A 9,156-nucleotide genomic window follows, 5' to 3' on the forward strand; every position below is an offset into this window, starting at 1 on the left:
GTTTCCCCGAGTGGGGTTTTAAATCCCCTGACAAATAATGCCCCTTCCCTGAGCACACTTTCCTGGGCTGTGCCTTTGTGTTTTTACAGGGGCACTGGGTAAACCTGATCTACATATTCTGCGTGTAGATGCATTCCCCGCCCCCCCGCCCCCCGCCTCCTTTCAAGGACAGGAGCTGGGGGCGGGGAGCGGCAGAGGCTGCAGGTGGACAGAGCGCGCTCGCGGGCCCGGCCGCCTCCGCTCCCGCGCCGGGGAGTCCGGTCCGCGCTTTCGGGACCGCTCGCCGCTCCCGGGGTACGTGTGCTTCTGCTAAGTTTGCGTTTGCAGCTCTTGGTAGCTTTGGCATCTGAGCTGAGGCGTCTCTGCTCTGTAAACAAACTCAGCGATCCTCGTCCCCAGATCCACCTTTTTGCGCATACAGTTTCTTGCTTCTGCTGTTGCCCTTGATCCGGGAGGTGGGGGTATGTGCAAACTTGCACAGCCTCCCTCTGGGCTCTGCCTGACGATTTGGGGTTGATTTAGAAGCGAACGGGTTTGTAATTAAGAAATTCGAGGGCTGAGCGAAGCTGCTGTTGCTGGAAAAGGAAAACAAATAGATAACATGGTAATCGCTTTGTAAATAAAGTCGTTCTGGAGGTGGGCACGTAGCTGCACGTCCCGTATGGCACCGTGCGCACACACACTGCTGGGACTCTTCCTTTTCAGTGAAATTGTTCAGTGGGGCAATAGGCGATAATAATAACCTTGCTTCCCAGGACGCGGCACAAGTAGCCTGGTCGTCCATTTGGCTCATTGACTTGCAAATAAAAATCCTTGCACCGGTCTGGGCCACTACCCTGTCGGAGCTCTCTTGCTTTCTCACATGGGGAAGCCGAGTTATTTCTCCAACACCATGATGAGACTGCTCCGAGCTTTTATATTGCTCTTTATGTGGTAAAAGCGAGTTTAGCGCTCCGAATAAGGACTTCTGTTCAGAGTTGTTTCTTCATAACTCGATAGCCATTGAAGACTTCCTGCTGCAAAGAGCTAGTCCCCCGCCTTCCACCCCTCCTTTTCTCCCATCTTGCTCACAGGACTTTTTTAGGCCCTATTTTTTGAGGACTGGAAATTCTGATACATACATTTCCCCTTTCAGGAATTTGCAAAAGAGAGCGAATTCTGATTATGTTAATCTCTTACCCCTCTGTCTTCCTCTAGTTAGATATACAGATATATATGCTTAGTATACAAATATAATATAAATAATATATATATTTAAACATTGTTACTGTCTTCTCTTTCCTTTTCCGGGCTCTTCAGCATTTATAACTGTGTGTGCAATAATTTCTTTTGTGTGTGTGCAATGATTTTTAAACCTCGAAAATATTTACTTTTTGGAGCCTTGTGCGCAGAACACGTTGCATTGTTGGTTGCAGTAATACCCTACTCTCCTGTCCACCCACCACTTTTACCCGTAGGTCATGCACTTGTAGTTACAGAATCAGAGGCTGGGAAGAAACCTGCAAGTGCCACTTCCTTTCCAAAAAGAGGCTCCAAAATACTGGTCAACCCCAGACTCAAAAACTGTCTGATTGTTTACTTCCCTTCCTTATACTGCAGTGTCTTGCGACACAAGGACCAGCTCTTGACTGTCTAATCTAAATTCCTCTTGGAATCATTAAGGAAAGGTGCAGCTTCATCCAAGTCCAGTGGTTCCACAGGGTATTGGGAAATCTCTTGAAAGGTCATCTCCCCGTCCCCCACCCCTCAAAGAGAAAAAAATGTAGTTCTGGGACCAGCTGGTTCAAACACGGCATGCTTTGTGCATTTATTCATCTGTCCAGTTAATGTTCCCCAAGAGCCAGGCACTTTCCTAGTGCCTAGAAAAACAACCAATATAGGAACTCATGTTCAAAAAGAGGAGATGGACAAACGGGCCCAACAGGCCTTGGGCACACTGTAACAAATGCAACAGCTTTCAACAGAAGGACTTCTGGAAATACATAGGAGGGACACCAAACCTGGTCTTAGGGGTCTTCAGAAGGCTTCCCAGTGTAGGTGGTAACTAAATTGAGGTCTGAGGATGAGTGGAAGTTAGGCCACCACTGAAGGGGGCAGAGATGAGAAAAACAAGGTTGGGGAGGTAAATTGGGGCTGGATCCTATGGTCTTTGGTTTCCAAGCTGAGAAATTTGGATTGTATCCTGAAGACAACGAGAAGCAGGTGAAGGCTTGTGAACCAGTGAGATGATCACATTTTCATTTTAGAGAGATCAGGACAGGACTGTGGAGACTGGATTGAGAAAGTAAGCCTAGAAACGGGGAGTTCAGTTAGGGGCTGTTATAGTCATCTAGGGATACACAGAGCCCCATGTAACCAGGGCTTTATCCTCTGAACCAGGTAAGGCAGTGGTCTGTGTGTGACATTCACAGGCATAGACGGCTGTTATTAGTTTCCTAGGGCTGACATGACAAAGTACTACAAACTTTGTTTACACCACTCAGGCTTAAAAAGCAGGAATTTATTGTCACAGTTCTGGAGGCTAGAGTCCAATTTCCAGGTGCAGGCAGGGCTGGTTCTGAGGGTTGTGAGGGAGAATCTATTCCATGTCTCTCTCCTAAAGTTGGTCATTTGCTGGCCCTCATCACCTCATCTCCACCTTCATCTCTACATGGTGTTTTCCTGTGTGCATATCTCTTCTAAAATTTCCCCTTTTTATAAGGACAGCAGTCATATTGGATTAGGGCCTATCCTGATGACCCCACTTTAACTTGATTACCTTTGCTGAGACCCTATCTCTAAATAAGGTCACATTCTGAAGTACTGAGGTTTAGTTAGGATTCCAGCATATCTTTTTTTCGAGTGACAGAATTCAACCTGTAACAGTGGTGGAGAAACTAAATAACACAAGACCCTTGCCACTGTGGGGAAGAAAGGTGCTGCCTGGAACTCTCTTTCCAGATATCCTGCTGGCCTACACATTCATTTCTTCATGTTTCTGCTCAGACAGTACCTCAGCGAGGTCTTCCTGACTGTCCTACCCAAATAGCAATATCCCCATTTGCTTTCTTACACTGTTTTGTTTTTCCTCTTAGCATTTATCTCCACCTGACATGATGCATATTGAATTTTTTACTTTCTTCCCCCCTCCTAGAATGGCAGCCCCAGGAGAGCGGAGACCTTGCCTGTTTGTTCATTCAGTGTCTAAAATAACTCGTGGCATTATTAGTCTTTTCCTCATTAGATGAAAGAATCAATGAATGAATGAATGAATGAATGAAAGAAAGAAAGAAAGAAAGAAAGAAAGAAAAAGAAATATAGCAGATACTGTGGGAAACTAATGAAGGATTTATGAGAGGGGATGTCAGAGAAGATTTTCTGGAGAAGGTGACTTTCAAGGCTGGAGGGAGAAGAATCTAGAAAGAACAGCAGGGTACCACTGTCTGCATGTGGCCTCTCGTGCACTTGAGCAAAACTGTGGTCCCTTTGGGAAGATAGCTCATCTGGGGTTTACTGTTGAGTTATGAAAGTAGGCCCCTATCGGTGTGAATTTTGATTGCAAAAGAGCTTTTCTGAGGTGAGCTTTGGGCTTCAGCAAACCCCGAGTTGAGGAAAGGCCACTTAAAGGACCCAGCTAAAAAATATATATGGAAGAGTTTATACATGTGTTGGTGGGGTGGGAGCAGGGCTGGCGGATAGGGCGGAGTCCAATACTAGGTTTTGTACTTTTCATAAATGAGCTCACCTACTCTGTACCCTAACAAGTAGGATTACTTTCATCACTTCAGAAGGGAGAATTTTGAGTTTCAGTTAGAAAAATCAAAAAAGTTAAAAAAGATGACCACCTTCTCAGAGCGATTAGGGAAAAGCGGAGAGAAAAAAACCAGAGAGACACCAATTGGGACCTTTGTCCCCTTCCCCTCCTCCTAAGACCTTGGCTCTAGGTCTTAGCTGGTGAGAAAAACACTGCTGTCACCTTCCATGTGGCCACCATAATAAGTCAGGATCTACTATCTGAGATGAGCTGTGACAACAGTCCCTATTCCTGCCTTCTCCCCCTCCACTTCTATTTTCCCTCATTTGCAGGGTCTATGATGGAAAATTCCAATATTTTACTGGTCTGTAGCATAATTTGGGGTAGGAGCTTTCACTGGACCCATTGTTCCTGATCCAGAAACTGTGGATGGACTTTAGTATCACGCTTAGGACTCATGGTTAATAAGGAGGTAGAAGCCCTCTATGCGACTTTGCATTTCTGCAAGTTGAATAAATAATGTCTTATATGTATGGGCTTAAGTAAAAATGATATATTTATATCAGTTTTAAACTTGTGGATTTGGTTCTGTGTAATAAAATACAAATTCTATTTTCTCATTCAACAGAAATATAGTGGTTACCAGGGGAGAGGGAGCAGGCAGTGAGATGTTTTTATTCAAAAGGGATCTTTAAACTTGGTGAAGTTGATGCAACTCACTTGAGAAGTTAATTAAACTAAAGATTCCAGAACATTTTCTCTGGGGTTCCTGACTCAGCAGACTAGGAGTGGGGTCTGCGGATCTATGTATTTTTTAAAAAGCTTCCAGTCAGTTCTGACGTTTAGACAGGTTTGCAAACCACCGACTTTGTCCCCAGGTATAGTGTGAGTATAGTTTACACTCATAAAGCTCTGTCCCTCCCCCCAACCCCCCCCCCACCAAGTGCCGCCCTACCCCCTTGCCTCCCATGATTGGAATTTTGCCCATCTTTGAAGGTTCTGCTCAAGTGACATCTCCTGTTTCAAGCCTCAATCCCCCAGCGGAAAGTATTCTGGCTTCCTTTTTGCTCCCAGGGCACTTTGCTTGGATCTTCCTTTATAACTCATTCTGGCTTGAGTTATGGGAGTTTGTGCCCTCCTGTAGTCTTCTCTGTAATGGTAGAGACTCCTTGGTGAGTCCCAAGGGGCTGCACAGTGTCATGCATAGAGTAGCTCGTATTAGTCTGCTCAGGATGCTGTAACAAAATACCACAGACTGGTGGTTTCAACAACAGACATTTATTTCCTCACATTTCTGGAGGCTGGAAGTTCAAGATCAAGGCATCAGCAGATTTGGTTTCATCTGAGGCCTCTCTCCTTGGCTTGCAGATGGTCACCTTCTTGCTGCGTCTTCACATGGTCTTTTCTCTATCTCTGTGTTGAAGCCCCAGCTGTCTCTTTGTGTCAGATTCGATTAGGACCTACCCAAATGGCCTCATTTTATTTTATTTTATTTTATTTTATTTTATTTTATTTTTATTATTATTTTTTAAAAGATATTATTTATTTATTTATTTGACAGAGAGAGAGAGAGACAGCCAGCGAGAGAGGGAACGCAAGCAGGGGGAGTGGGAGAGGAAGAAGCAGGCTCCCAGCTGAGGAGCCCAATGCAGGGCTCGATCCCAGGACGCTTGGGATCACACCCTGAGCAGAAGGCAGACGCTTAACCACTGAGCCACCCAGGCGTAAATGGCCTCATTTTAATTCAGTCAGTTCTTTGAAGACCATATATCCAAATATAGTTACATTCTGAGATACTGGGGGATAGGGCTTCAACAAATAATTTCATGGGATGCAATTCCTCCCATAACCCACCTCCTGTGTAGCTTCTTTTTAGGTAATTGACATTTTATTAGTCTACAGCTTCACCAAGAAACTAGAGAACATTCACATTGGTTATGAAGTTGGATGAGGTATGCTGGAAGGCAGAAGAAAACTTCAGTGACCTTAACTAATTAGGGAAATGCTCTGTTTTTAATGGACAATAACAAATTCCATGGGTTTTAGGTAGGAAATTACTTGACTAGATATAACAAGTTTAGCAAAAAGAAGAAGAAGAAGAAGGAGACAGAGAAGGAGGAAAAGGAAGGAAGGAAGGAAGGAAGGAAGGAAGGAAAGAAAGAAAGAAAGAAAGAAAGAAAGAAAGAAAGAAAGAAAAACAGAAAAAAGAAAAAACAAGTGTGGGTCCAGCTGAGCTGTTGGTTGAATGGGAGACAGCAATGGAATGTGGTTATTAAAAAGGAAACAACTTAGAGTGTGTTGGGAGTGAGAATATCACATGATAGAGCTGGAAGTAATCCTTTTGCTACACTTGGCTCTTCTCAGAGATTGTGGTTGGTTTGTAACTTTACATTTTAATAAAGAATTACAGAGACTAAAGAAGGTTCATTTAAAAAAAGAGGGGGAATATGTTTTAAAGGGATGGGAAATGGGACTTAGGATGGCTATTTAATCTGGAGAAGAAAAGCTGACAGGTGACTTAATACATATGTTCTGGTGTACACATAGGGAAACTAATATGGTGGATCCTTTCCAGATGTTTTCCTTTTCCACTGAGACAAAGAAAAAAGGAAAGCATTTTTAAAAGAGCTTTAGATCAGTGGTTTTCAAATTGTGTTCTGCAGACCTTGAGTGTTCTCAGCTTCACTTTTACGTGCTTTATATATTAAGGATTTCTCGTTTGAATTTATTTTAAAACCTTGTTCTGATATTAAACAGTTATGAAAACTAAAGCTTTGGATAACACAAAAATCATAGCATTCTAATTCTAGGTGGAACTTTAAAAAGAATCTTATCCAAACCCCTTCATTTTCTAATGAGAAATCTGAGGTCCTGAGAGGTTAAGTGACTTGCCAGTAAAGGACTTCCTTAACATCAGGATTTTAAAACACCAGAGCAGATTATCAGAGGGAACTAAGTCTTTATGAAGACTTCAGTGAAATAGGATAAGAGATGTGTTGAATGGCTTAAATCAGCATTTCCCAACTGGCGCTCTGTATTACAGGTGGGTGCGTTGTAAAAGGCAGTAACAGGATCTATATCAATTTCTACTTTTTAAAAAGTGGGAAATAAAATCATTTAAAAGTATTTTTGCAGTTCAAAATGGAAATTTAAAAGTCTCTGAGTGTGTGCCGAGCCTACTGAGCGGATCATAGACACCCCTCATCTGATGAGCAGGCAGGCAGTGAACTTGCTTACTCTCTAGCTAAATACCCCATCAGAGGGTGATATTTACTGTTGTACAACTTTGAGTTGCTTTAATTCTCATTCACATAGGAAAATTTTTTTTCCTTTTTTCTTTTCTTTTTTAAAAATTAAATTCAAGTTAGTTAACATATAGTGTACGATAAGTTTCAGGGGCAGAATTTAGTGATTCATCAGTTGCGTATAACACCCAGTGCTAGTTACATCAAGTGCCCTCCTTAATACCTGTCACCTAGTTACGCCATCCCCCTCAACTCCCCTCCAGCAACCTTCTGTTTGTTCTCTACAGTTTACAGTCTCTTATGGTTCACCCCTCTCTCTGTTTTTATCTTATTTTATTTTTCCTTTAGGGATTTTTTTTTTTAAGATAGAAGAGAAATGGCCCTGAATAACACAATCAATGAGAAATATAGTTGTGACAATTTTTCTGCCTATGACTTAGGAGGATGCTCACCCCATGCAAAGGTTATGTTTGTATAATGAAAATTCTTATGCAGCACCAATACAACTCTGGAACTCAAAACTCAGAGATGAAAGAGAAAACAGTTGGCCTTCAATTTATTAGGAATAAAGATTCAACTGCCACATATAACAATAGTAGAGGTGTGTTTACAAATAAAAGCCTCAAACTCTTTTCCTCTTATCTCATTAGTTACAAACAAAACAAATTCTTTTTAAAAACTCCAGTTGGTTTTTAAGTACAAAAGAAGAACTAAAAACATCAAGAAATGGAAGTATTTTGTGTCAATTTCTGATGTCTCTATCTGTAGTTATATTTCAATCTGTGCTTAAGTATGCATTTAATACAAAATCCAAAGAGAAGATACTGTCAATTTTCAGTTTGTCAACAAATGATGCTTTTCTTTAATAACTGATTCTTTTTTTCTTTTTAAGATTTATTTATTTATTTCCAAGAGAGAACATGAGCATGAGTGGGAGGCCCAAAGGGAGAGGGAGGGAGAATCTCAACAAATTCCATGATGAGCAGGGAGCCCAATGTGGGGCTACAACTCAAAACCCACGAAATCACAACTTGAGCCAAAACCAGGAGTGGAAAGCTTATCCAACTGTGCCACCCAGGTGCCCCTCCTTAATAATGGATTCTAAAGAAATCATGCAATAAAAGTCCACAACAGAAGACAAAAATATTTTGTTTTTATATTTTTGTGTAGTAAATATTATCAAACATCGGCTTAAAATAAATTCCACAAAATATACTTCAATAATATACTTATTTAAAACATAATAGTTTCTGTGAACTCTCTTCTTTTTATGTAGCATACACAAATTTTTTTAAAGACTAAAAAAATGCCTAAGTGGCTCATGAAATAATAGGGAAGAGGACTCACAGGATAGAAGTATGGAAAAAAATGCTGGTTTAAAATAGTGTTTCTCAAGAGTAATACATGGACCCCTTTCAAGAGAAAAACATCTCTAAGGCTTTAAATGCTTACTTAAATTATTTTTATTTTATTTCTTAAGTATGTAAAAATAAAAAACAGTATGTGACATCCTTGTGTTTATAGCTCCTATACAACTGTAATACTAGAACTTATTTACATGCTAAACAAAAAATAAAACTGGAGAACCGATAAAAATCAAAATTAGCAGCATTTAATGACGGATTTTGTCAAAATCAAATCATCCCTTGTGGTGTGAATCTAGCAACAAGAATACATTTTTAGTCTACCAAGTTTGGCCCTCTGATGCTATAGCATGCTGTGCAATGAGATTCTCTATTTGAACCACTACAAAAACTTGTATAGAGTGCACCATAACCTCACTTGCTTTCCACCTGGTGTGAACGTATCACTTACATTTTAAAACCACCTCTGTTCTTTTCTTCCTAGTGTTTAATGTTTAAAGTAATATGGCTTGACACTACCACAGTTGTAATCACAAATCCAAATTTGAAAGATGGTCGTTTGGATGATGCACATTATGCTTGCAATAATTTGTTAAAAATTACCGACAAAATGAAAACATGAAATTAAAGAGTTCTTGAAGAGGAAAAGAGAATTCCCCCTCCCCCCAATACTTTAAATAGTATGAAGGGTTCTTGACCTCCAGTTGAAAAAAAAAAAAACTGGTTTTGGTGGTATCCAGCTTTAATATCAAAAGTACTTTGGATCATATAATTATTGATTATAATAAATAATTTGGATCAGTGGCTGAGGTAG

Source organism: Ursus maritimus, unplaced genomic scaffold (genome assembly GCF_017311325.1).
Source record: "Ursus maritimus isolate PB19 unplaced genomic scaffold, ASM1731132v1 scaffold_13, whole genome shotgun sequence".
Lineage (NCBI taxonomy): Eukaryota > Metazoa > Chordata > Mammalia > Carnivora > Ursidae > Ursus > Ursus maritimus.